Here is a 27,097-nt window from a genome sequence, read left to right on the forward strand (position 1 = left end):
CCTTCGTGAACTTGCTTTCTGATGCTGCGTAGTAGAGGGCAGCGTAATGGCCCACAAATCCCAGGGACGCAGTGTGTGCGGAAGTGTACCTGTGATCACGTGGGCCTGGTGCTCCAATCAGTACACCAAAGGGAAAGTGTCTCTCTCCAATACTGGTAACTTTCATTATATTGCATTTCACTCGATGTATTTTCAGAATAAATTATAAGGAATAGGAGAATAAATAGTTCCAAAATGATCCTCTCTCTCTCACACACACACACACCACAGACCAACCTAAAAAATTTAGTTGGGAATTAATTTTTATATCTAATTTAGGAATTAGAGTTCTGATAAATCATTCAAGCTCTATGAAATTTCATATAAAATAACATGAAATTGTGATACAAACATAAATACAACAGAGCACAAACAAAGATCTGAAAAATCTGTATTTTAATCATTGGAGGTGTTTTGAACAGTTACAATTCATTCCAGAGCTAATAGAATGAGTAACTGTCTCTATCTCATAGAAAATAGAAAATAGGTGCAGGAGTAGGCCATTCGGCCCTTCAAGCTTGCACCATTTACGCTGATACAAACAGGCCTTCTACCTGTTTGCATCAACCATAACATTTTCGTACATAATTACTGGGTAGTTGGTGGGCAATTAGCCGAACTCTGCACTAGCAATTGGGATTTCCAAGGTGGTATAGATCATCTATCAAGGCGTAACTTGACAGATCGCAAGTTTGAGAATCCTGAGCTTAATGATTGTTGGGATGAAAGTAAGACAATGAATGCCTGCTGTTTTCAAAGGCAAGAGAAAATGTGATGTGTAATGATGTCACATCACGCGGGTATATGCCTTCCAATATTAATAGTCAGTTTCTACTTTTAATAATCCATTAGCAGTATATCCATCATAGTGTTATAAGGGGTTTAGCATGGATAGCACACAGAAATTAGATAGCGCTTCTGTGTGTGTTGCCCGAGTCCAAGTCTTGAAAAAAATACAAATCTAAAAATGCTTTATGTTTTTATTTCTTTCTGCACTTCATATGGTTTCGTATCTTATTGATATTATTGGCATCCAAAGTGGCAACATTTTCTGGAAGATCACAATCTGGTGAAGGATATATTCTTTTTTCATTTCACACTTATCATCACTGAAAAATGTAATATAACATTTTCTATGGCATCATTCGTGATGAGTCAGAAGTCTCTGCAGATGTGTGAAAGAAGCGAGGGAAAACTCCTGCAGTGATAGAAATGAGAAAAAAGTTTATTAGTGTTATGCGCAGATACAGTAAAGCAAGTGCTTCCTTTGCCCACTACACCTGGATAAATAAATAGATGACCAGATATATCGGTCATTTTTGAATCTTCAGTATAAATTAAAAAATGTAAATTCTTTCAATATTTTATTTCCTTCTTTCATTGTTTCACTCGAACTCATGGGGAAGTCAGTCAATTCAATATCCTTCAGGCTATCCTGGCTTTCCCACAGCTCTCTGGCCATTCCCAAAGAGGACATTAAGTGGAATGGCGGAGAGATCAGAGGAGGGAGAGATGGCGGTGGGGATGTGGGGGGTGCAGGAATGGAGGGGGAAAGTGAGATTGTGACCAGGGGGACGACACCGATATCTGGAAATAAAAAGAGACCAGGAGGGGAGACAGAGACTGTAGAGTGAGGAGTGGGGTTGGTTCTCTGACTTGCCCTGAGCAGCATCATGGGAGATTTGATACGGTAGTAATTTGTCTGGAGTAACTGTTAGTGTATGATAGGTGTATTCAGTATAATTTGTATGGAGCATATGTTATATGGATAGCATCATAGAATCATAGAATGGTTACAGCACAGAATGAGGCTATCCGGCCCATCGAGCCCATGCCAGCTCTCTGCAAGAGCACTTCCGCTAGTCCCACTCCCCCGCCCTTTCTCCATAGACCTGTAACTGTTTTTCCTTCAGGCACTTATCCAGTTCCCTTTTGAAAGCCATGATTGAATCTGCCTCCTCCACCCTCTCAGGCAGTGCATTCCAGATCCTAACCACTCACTGCATAAAAAACGTTTTTCCTCATGTCGTCTTTAGTTCTTCTGCCAATCACCTTAATTCTGTGTCCTCTGATTCTCGACCCTTCCATCAATGGGAACAGTTTCTCTCTATCTACTCTGTCCAGACCCATTATGATTTCAAACACCTCTATCAAATCTCTTCTCAACCTTCTCTGCTCTAAGGAGAACAATCCCAGCTTCTGCAGTCTATCGACGTAACTGATGTCCCTCATCCCTGGAACCATTCGTATAAATCTTTTCTGAACCCTCTCTTAAGGCCTTCACATCCTTCCTAAAGTGCAGTGCCCAAATTAAAGTTACTCCTGGAATGTTATACTTGTGTGACTGCCAGTTTGTGTAATGGGCAGAAGATTGTGTTGGTCAAGAGTGAGTGTGTCACAAGGCTGGAAGTTAGGGCAAAGGTGCTTATTTTATAATGTGGCAATCCTGGCACGATCATTGTGGGATGAGAATGCTACTCAGAATAGGATAAGAGGATTAGTGTACCTGCTTTGTGGCCTGCTCACTTTCCATCCTATAATTTCAATGGGCAGAAAATTGCATAAATGGCAAATCGTGTAGGCTAAGCTTTACACCTGATATTCTGATTATCACTCCCGTCATGTGACATCTTAAAACCTGTCCCTTGGAAGATTTGTTTTCAAAGATGTGGTGGGGCGGGGTCATGTTGGAGTTAGTTATCAGTGTGAGGTATAATGGGGTGTGGGAGCACTAGGATGACTATAGTGGGGTATGGGAATAGTGGAAGAGTTCATGTCTGAGTAGTTTGTGACAGTGATAAAATGGTGGTTCCTGCTTGTGGTAATACAGCAAAGATTGTGCTGGGTGTGATATTTGGATTTTGGAATACTTCCCTATTTTGGGTGTAGTTGTGCTGGGAAGGTTGAAGTGGGGAGCATTGAGAGCTTGGGTATTGGAGTGTACTAGCATTGGGCTGTGTGCAGTGGTGATCTGTGGAAAATAGGAGGATTTTGGAATCTAGCGGCATTTGGGAATGGAATACCAGGAATTTATAGAATAATAGAATCATAGAAATTTACATAGAAACATAGAGACATAGAAACATAGAAAATAGGTGCAGGAGTAGGCCATTCGGCCCTTCTAGCCTCACCGCCATTCAATGAGTTCATGGCTGAACATGCAACTTCAGTACCCCATTCCTGCTTTCTCACCATACCCCTTGATTCCCCTAGTAAGGACTTCATCTAACTCCTTTTTGAATATATTTAGTGAATTGGCCTCAACAACTTTCTGTGGTAGAGAATTCCACAGGTTCACCACTCTCTGGGTGAAGAAATTTCTCCTCATCTCGGTCCTAAATGGCTTACCCCTTATCCTTAGACTGTGTCCCCTGGTTCTGGACTTCCCCAACATTGGGAACATTCTTCCTGCATCTAACCTGTCTAACCCCGTCAGAATTTTAAACGTTTCTATGAGGTCCCCTCTCATTCTTCTGAACTCCAGTGAATACAAGCCCAGTTGATCCAGTCTTTCTTGATAGATCAGCCCCGCCATCCCGGGAATCAGTCTGGTGAACCTTCGCTGCACTCCCTCAATAGCAAGAATGTCCTTCCTCAGGTTAGGAGACCAAAACTGTACACAATACTCCAGGTGTGGCCTCACCAAGGCCCTGTACAACTGTAGCAACACCTCCCTGCCCCTGTACTCAAATCCCCTCGCTATGAAGGCCAACATGCCATTTGCTTTCTTAACCGCCTGCTGTACCTGCATGCCAACCTCCAATGACTGATGTACCATGACACCCAGGTCTCGTTGCACCTCCCCTTTTCCTAATCTGTCACCATTCAGATAATAGTCTGTCTCTCTGTTTTTACCACCAAAGTGGATAACCTCACATTTATCCACATTATACTTCATCTGCCATGCATTTGCCCACACACCTAACCTATCCAAGTCGCTCTGCAGCCTCATAGCATCCTCCTCGCAGCTCACACTGCCACCCAACTTTACAGCATGGAAAGAGGGCATTTCGGCCCATCATGTCCGTTCCGGCCAAAAAGAGACTATCCAGCCTAATCTCACTTTCCAGCTCCAGGTCCTACTATAAAAGCCCCTTTTTTCCATAGTAAAAGCCCTGTGAGGAGCCCATATGGGCATCTAGCCTCTGTGATATTCAAAGACAGTTTCCACTGTGAACAGAACATCATTAAAGTGATGTTAGTGCTATTTTTAGTGATTTTCTTCTGGGAATTTTGATCGGTTCAGTTTATGGAAGGGGTTCCATCACTGCTCATTGTTCTGACTTGTTGCTGTTCTTTGAATGCCAACTTTGAGCCAGTCAAAGTGGCAAAATATTTGCATGTGCCAAATGTGATGCCCAAAGTGTGCCGGACAGGAAATGTGAACTGACAAACTGTTTTTATAGTATATAAGTATGATCTCCCACATCATTGCTCACAATGGTGTGTTGGTTTATGATGACAAGAATCTTATAATAGAAAATGCGCAATACATATATTTCTTGCTGCTGAGGTGGAGCTGTGTTGAAGGTGCCCTTTCTGATTTAAGGCAAAAAACTCTTAATTGCTAAAGCAAGTACAGTCTGAGGTCACCAAATCTTAATTGTTGTTTGAACATGTAACTTTACAGGTTGGAAAATGCTTGTCAGTTTCAGATTGAAAAACACTCAGCATTTTAGGATTAACTTGCTTTTGTAACAAAGTATGACTTCTGTATATGCTGACCTACCTCCTCCTATGTATTCATTAGTGCAGCTTCTGTGACCTTGCTCAGGATAGTTAAATTGTGGTTTTATCAGTGTTGTAAAATATTAGTGAAAATTTCAGACTCATAGAATCATAGAAGTTTACAGCACGGAAGTGTTACGTTCCGAATAAATCCACAGGACTAAATTGCAAGCTCAAACTGTTGTGCCTTTGGTCTCTTTATTCAGACTCCAGAGTGAGGAAGCAGCATGGTGAGTCACCTTTTATACCTGCTTGTCCCGGGGTCAACAGGTGACCCTTAGGTCTCCCACAGGTGTGCCCCCTAGTGGCAAGTCTTACATTTTGGTAAGGTTTACATACATACATAACAGGAAGGAGGCCATTTTGGCCCATCGTGTCCATGCCGGCCAATAAGAGGCTATCCAGCCTAATCCCACTTTCCAGCTCTAGGTCTGTAACCCTGTAAGTTACGGCACTTCAGGTGCACATCCAAGTACTTTTTAAATATGGTGAGAGTTTCTGCTTCTACCACTCTTTCAGGCAGTGAGTTCCAGACCCCCACCACCTTCTGCGTGAAGAAATTTCCCCTCAAATCCCCTCTAAACCTTCTACCAATTACTTTAAATTTATGTGCCTTGGTTTTAGTCCCCTCTGCTAAGGGAAATAGGCCCTTTCTATCCACTATATCTAGACCGCTCATAATTTTATACACCTCAATGAGGTCTCCCCTCAGCCTCCTCTGTTCCAATGAAAATAACTCCAGCCTATCTAATTTGTTCCCATAGCTAAGATTCTCCAGTCCTGGCAAAATCCTCGTAAATCTCCTCTGTACTCTTCCTAGTGCAATCACATCCTTCCTGTAATGCAGTGACTAGAACTGCAGTGACCAGAACTGCATGCAGTACTCCAGCTGTGGCCAGTTTTATACAGTTCAAGCGTAACCCCCATTCCATGATTATGTGTATATTTTACACGGAAACTGTAACATGGTGCTCTTGATTACTGTTTAAAAATTAGTTTAACAATGTAATTTAATTTAATTTCTCACTTTTTCTAAAGCTCAGGTATAGATAAGTATTGTTGTGAAGTGCTTGCACATTGTAAGTGTATCGAGGTCAATTGCGGAAACTGCAAGTAGCAGTATTGATGATTATGTGGATTGTAGTGCAAGGAGCATCGTACCTCCCACTCTTAGGTGTTGATTTTCACTGTCCTAGCCTAGCGATTACCAAAGTAATGGCCTCAAAATGGGGTTGGTAGCCTTACCACCCCATTAATACCGGCAGTGCGGTCGGCTCCATTTTAAAACAGGCCTACCGTCTAGTCTGTTTCAGGTAATCAGCCCCTTTTAATAAGGAAATTTGAGTCCTGTGACATAAGTGAGACAATGATTGAATCCTGGAGTTTGGATCTCAAAGCATCCATGGCAATCGTGGGAGCATTCAGGAGAGATGCTCTTATTTTCCTGCAAAACTGCAGTTCCCCTTTGTTGTCTACACATGCTCGATGGCAGACTGCAGTGCATGCAACTGGTGCTCCATGACATCAATCTTGTGGCACACGGTTGTACTTATGAGTGTTGCAAATCCCCACAGTACCCTACCCACCTTCCGTATAGTAGGCATTAAATCAGGTGACTCCACAGTACAGTGTTGTTGCTGCAACAGCCTCTATTTGAAAGCATTTCTGCAAAGGTCTGTCTCCCACTATAACCTCTTATACTAGCTCTTGTTATCTTCTGTTGCAGACAACTCATAGGGATCAGTTTTATCTCCCTCCGCTGGTGGAAACCAGGTGGTTGGGGGCAGGCCAGTTAAAATGGAGCGGGAACATACCCACTCCTTTCCCACCCCAACCTGACCAACTTCAATTTTACATTGCAGACAGCAAGAGCACCTGCCCCAAGAGTTCTCTTTAAATATGCAGATTGAGCTCTGATGATGTCATCGGGGTCCAATCTGCTATGTTAACCTGAGACCTCAGCGAGGGAATCGTGGTGGCATCTCCACCAGGCAAAATCTGCTGGGAACAGCAGCTAAGGCCAGAAGAGGCCAGTAAGGTGAGTTTTAAAAATCCTTTAAAGGTTTTCTTGTGAGCCAGGGGGAGAAGGAGTGTGCTTCTGATCTCCACAAGTAAACCTTGGGCCTCCCCTGCCCCAGGCTTCCCCTCCCTCCCTGACCAGGATTCTCCTGCTGGAGCACTTACCTTGTGCTGGGGACCATTCCCTTGGAACCCTGGCAGTGGCTTCTGCCGCCTGATTTTAGTCTCAGGTGTGTGGTGTTTTTTGAGTGAGCCTTATGATCCAGTGGATTCCCTTTGCTCTATGAAGCAATGAAACATTATAAATACAGAAGCACAAATCCATTTTGGTACATTATTGATATTAGATACATTATTAAGTGCCAGTTTGTATGGACACGTTAATGTAAACAATCGTACACTATATGACTGTATGGTTAGTGTGGTAAATATTAGAGATTGTGTGCACCCTTCGTAAAGGGTTTGTGATACTGCACAGAGGAAATAGTCCCCCACTAAGGTTTAAATAAAATATCTTGCAGATAATTTGCTGGGATTAGGTACAAGGGGTTCAGCTAATGTCAAGAAACTGAGAGCAAAGCCGAAGATAGGATGAGATTAAAGCCCTGCATTTTCTCCTACTCATCTGTTTATAATAGTTTATATCATTGAGATGCAGGAAAAACTGATTTTTCTAAGTGTGGATTTCTGTGTTTTTTGACAATGTTGAACAGCAGAACACAATGCATCCCTATTGGAGGAGTGGCAGTTTTGGAGCAATCCATGCAAATTCATCAAATAACCTTTAATTACGGGAAATTTGTCAGTATATTTTAAGCCATATTTCAGTTTGTTATATTTTGGGCTGATTGCTCATATCTGGGGTTTGATAAATTAATAAATAAAACATTTAGAATTCAAAAAGAATACATGCAAAAGCCTCAACATTATCAGTAATACAAGACAAGCAATGATCATCAAAATTATAACTGAACATTCATGCAAAAGGCAGCTGCCTAATCAAAACTGGTTCATGGCAGGGTTGGAGTGATCTGTTACTGTGCATGAACAGAGCTGTTTATCAGGCAGAGCACTGCATTCCCTCAAGAACAGGCTTCTTCCAATAGGGCCATTTTTTGCTTCGTTTTCAGTTGTCATGGCAAATTGTATGGTTGTTTTGGTTGAACTGTTAAAACATTAAAGAGCTTTTCTCTGTGCAGCAGCAAAGTATAGTGCATTAACAGCAAGACAGGGAGAAAAAGAGAAGATTGAACATTTGTACAGATTTAACTTGTAACTTTGAAGGGAGACAGAAAGCAATAGAAGGAAAAATAAAGAGGTAAACATGTATTGGTAGCATTTAGCTATGATTTGATCTGAATTTGAACCTGCAAAGGCTGGCCTGTTAGGATTTTATCATGGTTCAATTTGTTGTTTCTCATTAAAACGGCTAACAAAAGTTATTAAGTGTAACAAGGCAGGAGGAATAACAAAGTGAATATTAATTACTTGAAGGGACAATGTCTACATTAACAAGTGTTTGACAAATCTTTTTTAAAATTTGTATCGGAAGTAGCCCTTTTATTTTAGTCATGGTAACATCACACACACAGTGTAATGATTGGTTTTGCTGGACCTTAGGTCATTCAATCTTGTTTCTCAAACGTATTGTTTTGTTGCAAGCAAATACTTTTTCACAAAACTCACTCTTTAGGCAACAATGAATGACCAGCTGGTGACATTGTACCAGAGGGTGGAGTCTGCTGCGGAGTTTGTTTGTGTAACCTTGATCATTTGACTCTTGATTATTTGCAAGAATTTTTGGGGTAAGTGGGACTTAGTTTTGCGTAAACCAGCTAAAACACAACTGAATGTTCTTGATCTGTCTTTTTTATCATAGATGGTGGGTTCTTAATCAGTATTCGTTGTCTGAATGCCAAGTACCTGCAAGAGTTTGCTTACCATGTAGCTCTGCTCTTTAGCTTCAATCTATATCAATAACTTAGATGAAGGGACTGAGTATAATTTATCCAAGTTTGCTGATGATACAAATGTAGGTAGGAAAGTAAGCTGCGAGGAGCAAAGAGGCTGCAAAGGGATATAGTACAGCTAAGTGATTGGGTAAGAAGGTGGCAGATTTAATGTGGGGAAATGTGAAATTATCTACTTTGTTAGGAAGAATAGAAAAGCAGAATATTTTTTAAAAGGTGAGAGACTGGCAAATGTTGGTATACAGAAGAATTTGGGTGTTCTTGTATTCAAATCGCAGAAAGTTAACATGCAGGTACAGCAGGCAATAAGGAATGCAAATGGTAAGCAGCAGGCTTCTAAGTCATTTCACTGTAATAGGTGCAGTGTCGAGAATCCGGAGTTTCAGAATCCGGATTCCAGACCGATTGGTGGCAGGGTCGTCCGGAATCCGTAAAATGTTCCAGAATCTGGACCCGACACCCTGCTGACCTCGGGGCCCCGCAGCTGCCCGACCTCACACCACCGCCGTTGCCCTTACCTCGGGGCCTCCTTGCTGGCCTGCCCGAAAACCTCCTCAGCGGGGGCCCGCTCGACGACATCCTTGGCGGGGGACCGCCCGACAGTACCCTCCACGGTAGGGCCCGCCCGACAACATCCTCACCGGGGGCCCGCCCAACAATGTTCACCTCAGCGGGGGCCCGCCCAACAATGTTCACCTCAGCGGGGGCCCGCCCAACAATGTTCACCTCACCGGGGGCCCGCCCAACAATATTCACCTCACCGGGGGCCCGCCCAACAATGTTCACCTCACCGGGGGCCCGCCCAACAATGTTCACCTCAGCGGGGCCCGCCCGACAACATCCTCACCGGGGGCCCGCCCAACAATGTTCACCTCAGCGGGGCCCGCCCGACAACATCCTCACCGGGGGCCCGCCCAACAATGTTCACCTCACCGGGGGCCCGCCCAACAATGTTCACCTCAGCGGGGCCCGCCCGACAACATCCTCACCGGGGGCCCGCCCAACAATGTTCACCTCAGCGGGGGCCCGCCCAACAATGTTCACCTCAGCGGGGGCCCGCCCAACAATGTTCACCTCAGCGGGGCCCGCCCGACAACATCCTCACCGGGGGCCCGCCCAACAATGTTCACCTCACCAGGGGCCCGCCCAACAATGTTCACCTCAGCGGGGCCCGCCCGACAACATCCTCACCGGGGGCCCGCCCAACAATGTTCACCTCAGCGGGGGCCCGCCCGACAATATCCTCCTCGGCAGGGCTCAGCCCGACAATATTCACCTCGGCGGGGCTCAGTCCGACAATATCCTCCTCGGCAGGGCCCAGCCCGACAATATTCACCTCGGCGGGGCCCGCCCAACAATATTCACCTCGGCGGGGCCCGCCCGACAATATCCTCCTCGGCGGGGGCCCGCCCGACAATATTCACCTCAGCGGGGCCCGCCCGACAATATTCACCTCAGCGGGGCCCGCCCGACAATATTCACCTCGGCGGGACCCGCCCGACAATATCCTCCTCGGCAGGGCCCGCCCGACAATATCCTCCTCGGCAGGGCCCAGCCCGACAATATCCTCCTCGGCGGGGCCCAGCCCGACAATATCCTCCTCGGCAGGGCCCAGCCCGACAATATTCACCTCAGCGGGGCCCGCCCGACAATATTCACCTCGGCGGGACCCGCCCGACAATATCCTCCTCGGCAGGGCCCGCCCAACAATATCCTCACCGGCGGGGCCCGCCCGACAATATCCTCCTCGGCAGGGCCCGCCCGACAATATTCACCTCGGCAGGGCCCAGCCCAACAATATCCTCCTCAGCGGGGCCCGCCCGACAATATTCACCTCGGCGGGACCCGCCCGACAATATCCTCCTCGGCAGGGCCCAGCCCAACAATATCCTCACCGGCGGGGCCCACCCGACAATATCCTCCTCGGCGGGGCCCGCCCAACAATATTCACCTCGGCGGGGCCCGCCCGACAATATTCACCTCGGCGGGATCGCCCGACAATATTCACCTCGGCGGGGCCCAGCCCGACAACCAGCTTGGCTGGGCCCGCCCAACAACATCTCCCTTGGCGTGGCTGAACGGCCGGAACAGATCTTCGGCAGGAATCCCCCTCCCTTTCTGATGTTCCAAAATCCGTAAATATCCGTACCTGGGCTCGGGTGTTTCCGGATTCGTGACGTCAGAAAACACATCGAAAGTCCGGAAAAGCCCGGAATCCGTAACAGCCTCGGTCCCAAGGGTTCTGGACTTTATACGCTGCACCTGTAGGTTCATTTTTAAACGTCTCTTCAAATCGCAGAAAACAACAGGAATCAAATTAGCATCATCTGAGAGTTGAAATGTTACTTCAAACCACTTCTTTCTCAGAAAAAGTTTTTTCCCCCTGTACCATACATAGCTCAATTTGTGGAGCACCATTAAGAAGATAGTAGATCTGCTACAGAAGGTGGATGGTGAATTTCAAATTCAGTTGGAGTGTGAGAAAGTTGGATCTCTAACCAGTGTCCTGATCTTAAATAAAGGAGATTAGGAAGGTATGAAGGCAGAGTTGGCTGAAGTGGACTGGAAAAATACATTAAAGTGTAAGAAGGTTGATAAGCAGTGACAGACATTTAAGGAAATATTTCATAACTCTCAATAAAAATATATTCCAGTGAGAAGGAAAGACTTTACGAGAAAGGAGAACCATCCGTGGCTAACTAAGGAAGTAAAGGATGGTATCAAACTGAAAACAATGGCATACAAAGTGGCCAAGATTAGTGGGAGGCCGAGGATTGGGAAACTTAAAAAAAACAGCAAAGGACGACTAAAAACATAATAACGAGAGGGAAGTTAGATTATGAAAGTAAACTAGCAAGAAACATCAAAACAGATAGCAAGAGTTTCTACAGGTATATAAAAAGGAAGAGAGTCGCTAAAGTAAACGTTGGTCCCTTAGAAGATGAGACTGGGGAATTAATAGTGAAAAATAGGGAAATGGCAGAGATTTTGAACAAATATTTTGTATCAGTCTTCACGGTAGAAGACACTAAAAACATCCCAATAATGGAGAATCAAGGGGCTATAGGGAGGGAGAAACTTAAAACAAACACTATCACTAAAGAAAAAGTAAAATAATGGGACTAAAGGTGGACAAGTCCCCTGGATCTGATGGCTTGCATCCTAGGGTCTTAAAAGAGGTGGCTGCAGTGATAGTGGATGCATTGATTGTAATCTACCAAAATTCCCTGGATTCTGGTGAAGTCCCAGCGGATTGAAAAACCGCAAATTTAACACCCTTATTTAAAAAAGGAGGCAGACAGAAAGCAGGAAACTATAGACCAGTTAGCCTAACACCTGTCACTGGGAAAATGCTGCAGTCCGTTATTAAGGAAGCAGTAGCAGGATATTTGGAAAAGCATAATAGAGTCAAGCAGAGTCAGCATGGTTTTATGAAAGGGAAATCATGTTTGACAAATTTGCTGGATTTCTTTGAGGATGTAACAAGCAGGGTGAATAAGGGAGAACCAGTGGATATGGTGTATTTGGATTTCCAGAAGGCATTCGATATGCTGCCACATGAAAGGTTAGTGCACAAGATAAAAGTTCACGGGGTTGGGAGTAATATATTAGCATTAATAGAGGATTTGCCAACTAACAGAAAACAGAGAGTCAGGATAAATGGGTCATTTTCTGATTGGCAAACGGTAACTAGTGGGGTGCCACAGGGATCGCTGCTGGGGCCTCAGCTATTTACAATCTCTATTAATGATTTGGATGAAGGGACCGAATGTAATGTAGCCAAGTTTGCTGATGATGCAAAGATGGGTGGGACAGCAAGTTGTGAGGAGGACACAAAAAAAATCTGCAGAGGGATATAGACAGGCTAGGTGAGTGGGCAACAATTTGGCATTATAATGTGGGCAAGTGTTAGGTTATCCACCTCGGCAGAAAAAATAAAAAAGCAAATTATTATTTAAATGGAGAAAAATTACAAATTACTGCAGTACAGAGGAACCTGGGGCTCCTTGTGCATGAAACACAAAAAGTTAGTATGCAGGTACAGCAAGTAATCAGGAAGGCAAGTGGAATGTTGGCCTTTATTGTAAAGGGGATGGAATATAAAAGAAGAGAGGTCCAGCTACAATAGTACAGGGTATTGGTGAGGCCACACTGTTAATACGGATTCTTTTTCCCTCAATCTGTTTCAGCGAATACACTGACATGCGAACACCTCTTTGCCTTTTCTGTAAAAGACCTTTATTGAAGATTCTCCGGCCGGGACTTGTCAAGACAAAGGGACACTCTCAATCAGAGCCTGTTTACCTTTCCCTGGATAAGCCCTTTTCAGCGCGAAAAGCACAGTAGATATACATTTTCAAAACAGAACACATTTGATTAGCACTTGGTCTATCCAATCCCTTTCTGCCTCCCCTCCCGAGTACGTCCAATGGCAGGCAAGAAAGTCTCCCAATTAGGGCTGGTGTCAGGTCAGGTTAGTTATAGCTTTGCTACACTGTCTTCCCTTATCAATAAAGAACCCAATTAGTTTCCCTTCCTCCTTATCAGTAGAAGCTATTACTTTTCCCTTCCTATCTAGGATTGCTTTCTTTCTTTGTGCTGCCTTGGGCTTTCTCATGACCCGTGTCTAACCTCAACTTCAACTCTTGGTAACCCCTTTTTTTTCTGTTGATTCTGCAGTTGTCTGCATCTTGACATTTCTTTAGCTATTTTCCCATGATTCCCTATCTCCATCCTTTTGCCATCTTCTCTATCCATCTACCACTTTCGCAACCCTTTTACACATTCTCAACACATACAGTGCCGCATACAGTTTTGGTCTCCTTATTTAAGGAGGGATATACTTGCATTGGAGCCAGTTCAGAGAAGGTTCACGAGGTTGATTCCTGAGTTGGAGGGGTTGACTTATGAAGAAAGGTTGAGTAGGTTGGGCCTATACACATTGGAGTTTAGAAGAATGAGAGGTGATCTTATTGAAACATATAAGATATTGAGGGGTCTCGACAAGGTAGATGCAGAGAGAATGTTTCCCCTTGTGGGGAAATCTAGACTAGGAGGGGGCATAGTTTCAGAATAAGGGGTCGCCAATTTAAAACTGAGATGAGGAGGATTTTCTTCTCTCAGAGGCTTGTAAATCTGTGGAATTCTGTGCCCCAGAGAGCTGTGGAGGCTGGGTTATTGAATATTTTTAAGGTGGAGATAGACAGATTTTTGAACAATATGGGAGTGAAGGGTTATGGGGAACGGGCAGGGAAGTGGAGCTGAGCCCAAGATCAGATCTGCCATGATCTTATGGCGGAGCATGCTTGAGGGGCCACATGGCCTACTCCTGCTCCTATTTTTTATGTTCTTGACCTTCTGGGTCATAGAATGCATACACCCGCAGTTGCCAGATCACTGATACCACTGCAAGAGTTTGCATGGTCTCCATGATCTCATGCTCCCTACTGAAACTTTCAGTGCCAGCCCCTTTGTGTTGCAGTCTTGAGCTTTCCAGTTTGCATGCAGTCCCTCGGTCTCGTTCCAAATCACCACACTAGCAGAATATGACTGATCTTTGTTCCAGGTAAAAGCAGTGCATAATGTCAAGGAGCAAAATTGCACCAGCGGGGTGGCAGGTGGGGGTGGGATTGGCAGATATACACAAGTTGACCCCCAGTGGGAAGGAGGCACTCTCAATCATAGATCATCCAATGGCAGAAGGAATTTGAGATAGAAACATCAATGGGTAGGTGGCAGTGACTGGTAGGTGGCAAGTCAGGATATAGGTGGGATAGAAGAAAATGATGAAGGCACTCTGATCAGAGCCTCGTACGTTATCTGGGGAGCTTCAGGATACAGATCGCATGAACTCTGCTTTTAAATAGAGCATCTAGCCCATGTGCAGGCACTGCAGACTACCTGCTAGAAGATTCTGCATCTGTCTACTGGAGGAATCCATCACCAGCATGCGCAGCACCATTGGGAATGTTGCTTCTCACTGCAGCATTCCCAGGAGACGGTGGCAACTCAAGGAAGATCTTCAGAGCATGCACCTCTGAATGAGATCACTGGAGCAATGTGAAGTTCCTGAGAGGCAACTCAGACTGCTGCCATAGTTTTATAACTCCAATTAGGACCATTTGGTCTGCCTTACCATCAATCACTGACCCGGAGGAGAATATATCCAGCATCAGGGGCCTAGCTGGCAATGCTTCACATGATCTAAAACTCTTTCGGGAATCCAGGTCCAGTGAGCCTCTCTATTAGATTACCTTGAACATGCTGGTTTGTGGCAGTGGGGCCAGGTTGCCCCAGTGTCTGATCTGGAGATCCAACCTGCAATTAGCCCTTCTCAGGACCACAACCGTCTTAGACGAATAGAAACAACCTCTACATTCAGTTACATTAGGATTGGAGGACAATAGACTGGTGTGTTATTGGGAAGTTGCAAGAAATTTTAGATGTAAGATTGCGATGTCGTGTGGACTCGCTGGTGATCAGATATTGGATCTGGCTGTCCATGGTAATGATAAGACCATAAGAAATAGGAGCAGGAGTAAGCCTTTTGGGCCCTCAAGCCTGCTCTGCCATTCAATAAGATCATGGCTGATCTGATCATGGACTGAGCTCCACTTCCCTGCCCACTCCCCATAACCCTTTACTCCCTTATCACTCAAAAATCTGTCAATCTCCACCTTAAATATATTCAATGAGCCAGCCTCCACAGCCCTCTGGGAAGAAAATTCCACAGATTTACAACCCTCTGAAAGAAGAAATTTCTCCTCATCTGAGTTTTAAATGGGTGGCCACTTATTCTAAGACCATGTCCCCTAGTTTTACTTTCCCCTATGAGTGGAAATATCCTCTCTGCATCCACCTTGTCGAGCCCCCTCATTATCTTATAAGTTTCAATAAGATCACCACTCATTCTTCTGAACTCCAATGTGTATAGGCCCAATCTACTCAACCTATCCTCATAAGTCTCCGGAATCAACTTAGTGAACCTTTTCTGAACAGGCTCCAATGCCAGTATATCCTTCCTTAAATACGGAGACCAAAACTCTACATAGTACTCCAGGTGTGGCCTCACCAATACCCTATACAGTTGTAGCAGGACTCCTCTGCTTTTATACTCTATCCCCCTTGCAATAAAGGCCAACGTTCCATTTGCCTTCCTGATTACTTGCTGTACTTGCGTACTAACTTTTTGTGTTTCATGCACAAGGACCTCCAGGACTCTCTGTACTGCAGCACTTTGCATTTTTTCTAAGCAATTTAAGCAATTATAATTTGCTTTTCTATTATTTCTGCCAAAGTGGATAACTTCACATTTTCCAACATTATACTCTGCTAAATTTTTGCCCACTCACTTAGCCTGGATATATCCCTTTGCAGAATTTTTGTGTCCTCCTCACAACTTGCTTTCACACCCATCTTTGTATCATCAGTAAACTTGGCTACATTACACTGGGTCCCTTCATCCATGTCATTAATACAGATTGTAAACAGTTGACCCAGCACCGATCCCTGCGGCACCCCACTAGTCACTGTTTGCCAACCCATTAATCCCGACTCTCTGTTTTCTGTTAGTTAGCCAATCCTCTATCCATGCTAATATATTACCCCCAACCCCATGAGCTTTTATCTTGTGCAGTAACTTCTTATGTGGCACCTTATCGAATGCCTTCTGGAAATCCAAATAGATCACATCCACTGGTTCCCCCTTATCCATCTGCTTGTTACATCCTCAAAGAACTCCAGCAAATTTGTCAAACATGATTTCCCTTTCATAAAACCATGCTGACTCTGCTTGATTGAATCATGCTTTTCCAAATGTCCCACTACTGCTTCCTTAATAATGGACTCCCATCATTTTCTCAACGACAGTTGTTCGGCTAACTGGTCTATAGTTTCCTGCTTTTTGTCTGCCTCCTTTTTTAAATAGGGGCGTTACATTTGCGGTTTTCCAATCTGCTGGGACCTCACCAGAATCCAGGGAATTTTGGTAGATTACAACCAATGCATCCACTATCTCTGCCATTTCTCTTAAGACCCTGATGCAGATGAGTAACTTATTTTCAGGAGAGTGTCTCCTGTATCGGAGCACTTCTAACAGTCCTTGCCCAGGCACAGGATGACCTTTGGATTTTCCTCATTCTCCTGTTTATAATTGTCTCCTTCCAGATCCCCCTTCCTTTATCAAGATGGCTCGTCCCCTTAAGAACATAAGAAATAGGAGCAGAAATAGGCTATTTCGCCACTCGAGCCTCTTCCGCCATTTAATAAGATCATGGCTTATCTGATCTTGGACTCAGCTCCACTTCCCTGCCTGTTCCCCATAACCCTTCACTCCCTGCAGCTGGACTCCTTTCTCCAGTGCATAATTATTTAGGATGCAATCGGTGATGACAATTCTAGATACTCGTGGTGGAGTAAATTTTAGGGTACCACCAAACCAGTTCACATAGCCAAATTATGCTTTCAGTATTCCAAAATTGTGTTTTATGACTGGTGGCTGAATGGGCCTTGTTCTATCTCTCCTCACTGTGAGGAATCCTGACCAGGGTCATTATCTACGATTTGAGAGGATATCCCTTATCTCCCAGAAGTCATCAAGTGATCTGCCTTTGATTAACAAAAAGAGCTGGTACAGATGATTTCCCCATTATAAACCGAGTATCTTATGTTGACATGTATCTGTAGTCACTTACTAGCTGAACATTTAGGTAATGGTATCCTTTTCCATGTCTTCTCCTGATGCACCTAATAGCCACATGAGTGCAGTCCACAGCCCTTGTACCTTGGATAGCCTGGAAACATCCCAATGCCCTCTGAGAACATGCGCCCACAGGAAATGACATGAACTGACCGGCTGTAATGAAGAGTGTAATGTTGCAGAGATCCTATGCACATAACTGGAAGGATCCTGATGCATAGAATGTTGGTGTTGTGGATGCCTTCACTTCCAAGGACAGAACAGTGTAATTCCGTGAGGATGTCTGGTTCCAATATTCTTGCCAACTCATGGAATACTACCGTTGGAAATCTGAGTCTCCTCAGGCATTGGTCCCCAGACTGTCGAAGGTAAAGGTTAGTTGTTCTGTATAGTTTGATGGCTGGATATCTCCGGAGCCTCCTCAGTCTTCTCCAGTGCAGTCAGGCCTTTCTCTGGTCCCTCTGCTCCTCTTCCTTTTCCTCCTCAGCAAAGAAGGCCAGACAGAGAGGAATTCCCTGAGGCAACATCATCCTCAGTGACTCCCCAAGGGGAATTCCCTTTAAGGAGATAGCTGAGAGCCCTTTAAACCCCTCCCACCCTGGAAACACAGCTTGACGACCTTAGTTATAATATCCCAATCCACACTCCAAGTTTCTCCCTGAGATTTTCTCCCTCAGCCTCTATATTCAGCGACAACTCATCCTTGATGATTTCAATTTCCATCTAAATCTCTGGCATTAAATTGACAGCAAGACTGATTCTTTTAAAACAATTTGGAATAGTTTATTAAACACACACACATGCACATTTATCAGCAGTCATCAGTTACCCTACGGATCGACTTAGTTACAACAGATACAATGATGTTACAATAATGATTTATAAAAAGGTATACTTTACATCCCTCTGGCAAAGCACATGGCCTGCTTCTTTGTCTATAGAGGAAGGTCCTGCTTTTGCCATGTGCTTAAGAAAAGAGAGAGACCCAGCAATCTTTGACTTGACTTTTTATACCCCTTAAGGCCATAGTTTCTCAGAAAGCCTCAGGATTGGGTCTTGCTTCCAGGGCCGTTCCTGATTGGCTTCTCCTCATACATGTGTCTATCTGAAGGGCCGGTGCCATTCCTTGATTAGGTTAATGACTTTCCAATTAGCACCTTTTCTAGTTTGGTGAGTTTCAAAGCATGCTTCCTTTGTTCCTTGAGCTCTGCCCAGCCAGAGGAGACATGAACTTGGGGAAGTCATCCATTTTGTTTCTTTCAACACTGCGGCCTTTCCGTATAATCTACACTTTTAACATACATATACAGAATCAATTTTATCAGTACTAAACACTTATTTTTACACATCTCAACTCACCTTGCCCTCTCTGCTCTGAGTTTACTGCCCTTCTGTCCCCCTTAACCTCTCCCTCCATATAAATTCTCCTACCCATATTCACGACCACATGCTTGACTTTGCTATCTCAAGTAGCCTCTCTACTATCATGATCTTGACCACAGCCAAGGCCACCTCCAACCACTTCCTTATTTTCCTCACCACCCATATCTCCCTACCTACTTCTAATCCAACTTCCTCCTGCATCTGCCCCTGGAAAAAACTCCACACTGCTGCACTCACATTGGTCTGACCAGTGTTTGGAGAATTATACATTTAATATGCGTAAAACAGCAGTAGCTTCAGTTCTGCTATAATTGTAATTGTAATAGCAATATAAAGAGCTTTTGATATATTTGCTCCTTTTAACATTTTAGGTCTAAAGACTTATTTCCATAATGCTTACATTCTTTCCAATATAATATCATTTTATAGAAAGAAAATTAATTTGTGAAACAATCTCTGATCTGCAACATTCTCTTAAAAATCAAAAACTCATGAGTTAGTACCTGAACTCTTGATTTAACTACTCTGAGATGTAACTCTCATACTGACTTTGTGGCTGCAATTAGACATTACTTTGTTTGCTTCATATTAATTTTATATTAGTCAACTTCCTGTGGCATTATACAGATGTAATTCAGTCCTCATTTAAAGTCCCATATTCTCCTTATTTTTATACATTATGATTTTATATTATTATGTATAGTTAAATAGCAGAATTAATGGTAATTTGAGAAGCAGAGAAGTAGAGTTGGCTAGAGCATAGGAACTTTTCTGAACCTAATGTGATCTGGACTAATTAAACAGTGGATTCTTATGATTGTGTATCAGGACTTTGTCTCATGCTGGGCAGTGCTGCCAGGTGATAGATGCAAAAGAATGAATCTGGTAACACAGCTAGCAAAGCAAAATTAACATTTTTGTCAAATGCACTGTTTGCACTCGCAAGGTTTATCATGGACTAATTGTGCATTGAGTTATTTAAGTACATTTTGTGATTTAAAAACAAACTTTGGGAATTATCTTTTAGTAAGAATTGAAAAATGCTTTTAACTGCAGTCCTGAAATGTCCCAAACTACCTGTAGGTAGATCTTCCACTTGTAAGGATGAACTCTGAGTTGCCAGGCATTTATTGTTCTTATAGTTGTCTACCTTCGCTGAACGAGTAATCTTGTAATCAAGGCATTAGTATCTTAAGAAAGGGAATGGGAGTGGAAGAGGAAGTGAATCTTCCCCTAATTGACGTAGCAGCCCCATACATACTGGCTTTCCCAATACTATATTCTGGAAGCATTTCAAGATAACTTTACTGATCTTCATTCCAATCGATTTATATATCAGATGGGCTACTTTACTTGCTACTTGTCCTGAAACTATACTCTAAGGGATGCATTTGTCACCTTTGTGAATTGTAGGAAGAATGGTCATAAGAATTGGCCCAACTCATCCCCGATGGTTGAGAAAGAATGTTTCTGTGGGAGTGGGAGGAAAGAATCAGTTGTAAAATGGTTGCATAAAAAGTTTCCATCAAAAGTTACTGATGACATTATACTTTGTAAATTAATTTAACTCTTGTCAGAAAGGTAAGTGGCAACAGAGGAGCAAGCCAATAAGTGACAACAAATTTTGAGTTTAACCTTGCACACTCAACTCTATAATGTGTGTGTCCTGATAACTCCCCAGTTATAAACATTTAACTGTTTGGTTTAAAAACAGGAAATGCTGGAAATCTCAGCAGGTTAGGTAGCATCTGTGGAGAGAAAAACAGTTAACGTTTCAGCTCGCTAACCCTTCGTCAGAACTGGTGAATGTTCGAAAAGAAAACATTCTTAAGAAGCACTGAAAGGAGAACAAAGAACAAAAGGGAAGGTCTGTGATAGGGTGGGAGGCAGGAGAGATTAGAGAGACAAAAGGGATGATGGGCTGAGATTTCCAGCATTTTCTGTTTTTATTTCAGATTCCAGCATCCGCAGTATTTTGCTTTTGTATAACTGTTTGGTTTGATGGTTATATCTAATTTAATTTGGAACAAATAAATGGCAAAATGGTGAGGAAAGCTAGTAATGAGTAGGAATCCTCAAGGAAACTTATGACTGTCCTCAACAATGTCTGTGGGACTTATATTAGGCACAGTAGTGCCCATTTTCAGGAGTTATGCCACCTCCTAAGGCACCAAAACTGCAGGCAGGAAAAATGCGCACACTGCCAATTGGAAGTATGCACCCGCCATATTACATAACGATTAACAAGGTGTTCCTTACCCACTCCTGAAGCAGGCATTAGGGCCTAATGCCTGCTTCTGGTCCCTGCTGCAACATTGGTTTGCCCTGAGGCAGCCAGTGCTGGCTACACTAGACAAAACCAACTATAAGCATCACCTAAATAAAAAAAAGTAAGTACTTACTACAATCGTGCCATTCCCGGTCCTGAGATCCCTGACCTCCACTAGCGAGCCCTCCGATCTTCCTCACCACTCCTGGCCCCAACAACCAGGCCCCCCGAACTTTGACTCCTCCCTCCCAACCATATGATCGCTCATCCAAAGACCCCGATTCCGAGCCTGATCTTTTGATGCTGAGCTGAGTACTTAGGCGGCCCAAACGTGGAAGGTTTACTTCCTCCCGCAGCGCTGGATTCATGATAATGAAGTCCGAGACTATAGGATATTTGGGTAGAACAAATGAGGGACCACGACACAATGAGTTGCAAGTTCATGTGTGTTTATTACGATGGATGCACTGCGCACGTTCTTATAAATCTATGTGCATAGTAACTGCATACATTATGATAATATATGAATACGTCATAATACATTACAGAGACTCAATATCAGGAGTTCCTCAGACCTCATCATTTGTGCGCATGGGACTATCGCTGCGCCGGGAGGGGGCAGGTGGTCGTGTGCCCAAAAGCGGCTGCTCCCAAATTTAACCTTTGCCTCATGAGGAATTCTGTTTGCCTTTGACAAGCTCAGAATGTTTCTTTTTTCTCCTTGACTCAGTAAAGTCTATAGTCATGCAAACTAGTTGAATTGCTGAAGATGACCTACTCTATGTGAAACCCTTCCGAAACCTCCACCCTGCTACTAACCTGCACGCCATCGAACAGCCAACGACCGATCATTCCCTGCCTACAGCCGCTCTGCGCCCTCTTTCTGGGCAGAAAGTAGACTGGCAGCATTTAAATGAGGCCTGAGAATGAAAAGATCCTGAACCTGAAACTTCAGCCATCGAGTGTATTTTGCACTTGTCCAGTCCCCCAACCCACCAAAAATTCACTCGGGGATAAAATCAAACCCCATCTCATTATTTAAGAATAGGCTAGGAAGTTGGTTGTCGGAAAAAGGGATGTGAGAACAGGTTAGGCCCATGGAATTAAGACTACACATCATATGGAGGATATACACCAACACGGGCTGTAATGCAATGTACTATATAATTCTGTCTTTACAGTTCAGCTATATTCTGTATAAATGCCCACTGAACCATTGGAAGATCCTTGAGTTGCTAATGCTTAAACCAGAACTCCATGTTTATAGCAGAAATACAATGACCCTGAAATTCCGATGTCCCGGGTCCGTCCGAAGTTTCTACGGACCCGAGAAGGCATCGGAAAAGCAAGTTTTCAGTGTGCAATGCGCATACGCATCTCGGGAGCGAGGACACTTGCAGGGCAAGATTTCCGATATTTACGAATATCTTAACCTGCAAATGTCCTTTAAAATCTTGTGCCTGAAAAAGCAGGCGTATTGCCTACTTTTACAGGCGCCAGTGTTTAAAAATACACAAAAACATTTTAAAATAAAGTTATAAAAACACATTTTATTGTTAAAAACCCTCCCCACTACGGTAAGTTTATTTTAAGGCTTAATTAAAAAAACCTTTTAAAAAGTCAGGAAAATATATTTTTTTATAACAACTTTAATTTAAATGAATGTTAAATATGTAGTTTATTTTCTATTTTTTATTGTGTTTTGGGTGTTTGTGGGAGGTTTCTCTTTCATAGTAATAGGAGTTCCGGACTTACGGAACACCTATTACTATGAATGAGAACCTACACTACACCTGATTAGCTGCTGTCACCAGCTACCGGCCTGCGCACATCCCCACGTGCACGCACTGCGACACGCAGTCACGAGAGGCCTCAGGCTCGGGAGTTCCAACGGGCGCAGCAGCAATAGGTAAGTACGCATCTTTTTTCTCTTTTTCTGTCGTTTGCCCACGGGAAGAGCTCGAACGGAATTTAAGGGCCAATTTTATGCTGTAAGTCTCTATTCTGTATCTTAAAATAGTCTTGGAAAGCAAATAACAATGCTTCTCATACCACTTTGCCTGTGGAATTCTCAGTAAGGTAGTGTGGACATTCTGAACTCAACCCATTAAATGCAGGAAATTAAATGCTGAGTTGGGCAGATATTTTTCTGGTGTTGGGCAACCGCTGGAGTCAAATCATGAGATGTTTGTTTTAATTGGAGTTGTCTTAGCTGGAAAAATCCAATGATGATACAAAAAGTGACCTTTTATAACATTTTTAAAATTCTTGATACGGGTGCTGCTAGGAAGACCAGAATTTATTGCCCATGAAAATAGTGGTGAACTGCCTTGAACTGCTGCAGGCCATGTGGTGAAGGTACTCAAAGTAGTGAGTTCTAGGATTTTGATCCAGCGATGGAGGGGTTCTGTGTCTGGTTGGTGTTCCCTCCAGGTGGTTATGGGTTTGAGGTGTAGTCAAAGAAGCCTTGGTGGGTTGTTGCATGTACCTCGTAAATTGTACACATTGCAACCGTAGTGCACCGGTAGTGGAGGGAGTGGCTATGTAAGCTGGTGCTAATGCAGCAGCCTGCCTTAGGCTGGATGGTGTTTACCTTCTTGAGTGATGTTGCAGCTGCTCCCATCCAGGCAAGTAGAAAATATTCTGTCACCCTCCTAACGTGTGCCTTGTAAGCGATGGAGAGGTTTTGGGATGTTATTGAAAGATAAGGGAGTCAAGGGTTATGGGGAGTATTGTGTTCCTAACACAGATGAGACTGCACACAGGGAGGTTAAAGTAACAGTGACCTCAGTCTTTATTAAGACACTCCAGAGTGAGGAACAGGCCTTAGGGGCCGGCTTATATACAGTGCTCCCAAGGGATGCTGGGATCCCTTGGGACTTCAGGGGATGCGCTCCCTGGTGGCGGAACATGGGAGTGCATGCTTTACAGATGCACAACATCACTCCCCGCCAAAGTCAAAGTGAAAATTATTTACAAGGTGAGGCGGTCGGGAGCCTTTGTTTCCCTGGTGGACCGCCTCGGTACAAATGTCTGTTCTGGTGTGTTGGCTGTGCCCTCGCTGGGCTGGCGTGTTGTTGGCCCTGCAGGGCTGCTGGGTGAGCCTGGCCTTATTGGGCTGTTGGGCGTGATGGGTTCGATTTCCTGGTCCGGCGTGGTGTCGTTGATCCTTTGGGTGTGTGTTGTGGGCTCGAAAAAGGTGGTGTCTGCTGTGGGTTGTTCAGGGCAGTATGTGAACCGCAGCCTCGTTTGGTTCAGGTGCTTTCTTCAAATTTGTGCATTGTCTAGTTTGACTACAAACACCCTACTCCCTTCTTTAGCTATCAGTGTGCCCGCGATCCACTTGGGACCATGTCCATAGTTTAGCACATACACAGGGTCATTCAGATCAACTTCCTGTGACACAGTGGCATGACCATCGTTGTTGTTGCTGCCTGCTCTCAACCTGATCATGCAGGTTGGGGTGAACCAGCGAGAGTCTGGTTTTAAGTGTCCTTTTCATGAGTATCTCAGCCGGGGGCACCCCTGTGAGCGAGTGGGGTCTCATGCGGTAGCTGAGCAGTACTCGGGACAGGCGGGTTTGGAGTGAGCCTTCTGTGACTCGTTTAAGGCTCTGTTTGATTGTTTGTACTGCCCGCTCTGCCTGCCCATTGAAGGCTGGTTTAAACGGGGCCGAGGTGACATGTTTGATCCCATTGCGGGTCATGAATTCTTTAAATTCGGCACTGGTGAAACATGGCCCGTTGTCACTGACCAGTATGTCAGGCAGGCCGTGGGTGGCAAACATGGCCCTCAAGCTTTCAATGGTGGCGGTGGCGGTGCTTCCCGACATTATTTCACATTCAATCCATTTTGAAAAAGCATCCACCACCACCAGGAACATTTTACCGAGAAACGGGCCCGCATAGTCGACATGGATCCTCGACCATGGTCTGGAGGGCCAGGACCACAAACTTAGTGGTGCCTCTCTAGGCGCGTTGCTCAACTGAGCACACACGCTGCATTGCCGTACACAGGACTCTTAAGTCAGAGTCGATACCGGGCCACCACACATGGAATCTGGCTATCGCTTTTATCATTACTATACCCAGGTGTGTGCTGTGGAGATCCGAGATGAACATCTCCCTGCCCTTTTTGGGTAGCACTACGCGGTTACCCGACAACAGGCAGTCTGCCTGAATGGACAGCTCGTCCTTTCGCCGCTGGAACGGCTTAATTAGCTCTTACATTTCAACGGGGATGCTGGCCAACTCCCATGCAGTACACAGTTTTTTACTAGGGACAGCAGAGGATCTTGGCTGGTCTAAGTCCTAATCTGGCGGGCCGTGACACGTGAGTTATCATTTTCAAACGCTTCCATGACCATCAACAAGTCTGCGGGCTGCGCACCGTCAACAAGTTTGCAGGCTGTGCCATTTCCACCCCCGTGGTGGGCAATGGTAGCCGACTGAGAGCATCCGCACAGTTCTCGGTGCTTGGTCTGTGGCAGATGGTATAGTTATACGCTGATAGCGCGAGTGCCCACCTTTGTATCCGGGCTGAGGCATTAGTATTTATTCCCTTGTTTTCAGCGAACAGGGATATGAGGGGCTTGTGATCGGTTTCCAGCTCAAATTTGAGGCCAAACAGGTACTGATGCAGTTTCTTTACCCTGAACACACACACTAATGCCTCTTTCGCAATCATGCTGTAGGCCCTCTCGGCCTCAGACAAGCTCCTGGAGGCATAGGCGACAGGTTGCAACTTCCCCGCAACGTTAACTTTTTGTAATACACACCCGACTCCGTACTACGACGCGTCACATGGTGGCACAAGTGTTTTACACGGGTTACACAATACAAGCAGCTTTTTGGAGCATAAAATGTTTCTGGTTTTCTCAAAAGCAATTACTTGGTATTTTTCCCCATACCCAGTGCTCACCTTTACGCAATAACACATGTAGGGGCTCTAAAAGGGTGCTTAACCCCGAAAGGAAGTTACCAAAACAGTGAGGAGTCCCAAGAACGACCGTAGCTCCGTGACATTCTATGGCCTGGGCGTGTTCCTGATAGCCTCTGTCTTGGCGTCTGTGGGCCGAATGCCGTCCGTTGCGATCTTTCTCCCCAAAAGCTCCACTTCTGTTGCCATGAAGACGCATTTTGACCTCTTCAGCCGCAGCCCTACGTGATCCAGTCGCTGGAGAACCTCCTCCAGGTTTTGTAGGTGCTCGACGGTGTCCCGACCCGTGACCAATATGTCGTCCCAAAAAACCACCGTGCGTGGTACCGACTTGAGTAGGCTCTCCATGTTTCTCTGGAAGATCGCTGCAGCCGACCGAATTCCAAAGGGGCATCTGTTGTAGATGAACAGTCCCTTGTGCGTGTTGATGCAGGTGAGGCCCTTCATAGACTCCTCCGGCTCCTGCGTCATGTAGGCCGAAGTCAGGTCGAGCTTGGTGAACATCTTGCCTCCTGCCAGCGTCGCAAATAGGTCGTCTGCCTTATGTAGCGGGTATTGGGCCTGTAGCGAGAAACGATTAATAGTTACTTTATAATTGCCGCAAATCCTGACCGTGCCATCACTTTTGAGTACTGGAACAATCGGGCTAGCCCACTTGCTGAATTCCACTGGGGAGATGATGCCCTCATGTTGCAGCCTGTTCAGCTCGATTTCCTCTCTCACCCTTATGTGAGGTACCGCTCGCGCCTTGTGGTGAACAGGATCATGCTTCTGGGACCAAGTGGATCCGCACCTTCGTCCCGGAAAAGTTTCCAATGCCTGGCTCAAAAAGGGAAGGAAATTTGTTGAGAACCTGGGTACATGAAGCCTCATTGACATGTGATAGCGCTCGGATGTCATCCCAGTTCCAGCGGATTTTGCCCAGCCAGCTCCTTCCAAGCAGTGTGGGGCCATCGCCCAGACAATCCAGAATGGCAGTTCATGCACCGTGCCCTCGTAGGTGACCTTGACCATGGCGCTGCCCAAGACAGTGATGAGCTCTTTGGTATACTT

General features: G+C 44.8%; 1 protein-coding gene and 1 long non-coding RNA gene across 7 annotated transcripts in view; one reads left to right on the forward strand and one right to left on the reverse strand.

The window, feature by feature from the left end:
* Nucleotides 1-27,097, forward strand: part of LOC139273762 (syntabulin-like) — a 97,807-nt gene that overhangs the window by 19,194 nt on the left and 51,516 nt on the right. The window lies entirely within an intron of this gene.
* On the reverse strand, nucleotides 1,006-21,482 carry LOC139273782 (uncharacterized). The gene is made up of 3 exons (XR_011595351.1): nucleotides 21,240-21,482; nucleotides 6,952-7,067; nucleotides 1,006-1,237 (listed from the first exon to the last, which is right to left on the reverse strand). It is a non-coding gene; the product is annotated as an uncharacterized lncRNA (long non-coding RNA).

This window comes from Pristiophorus japonicus, chromosome 1, assembly GCF_044704955.1.
Source record: "Pristiophorus japonicus isolate sPriJap1 chromosome 1, sPriJap1.hap1, whole genome shotgun sequence".
Taxonomy (NCBI): Eukaryota; Metazoa; Chordata; class Chondrichthyes; family Pristiophoridae; genus Pristiophorus; species Pristiophorus japonicus.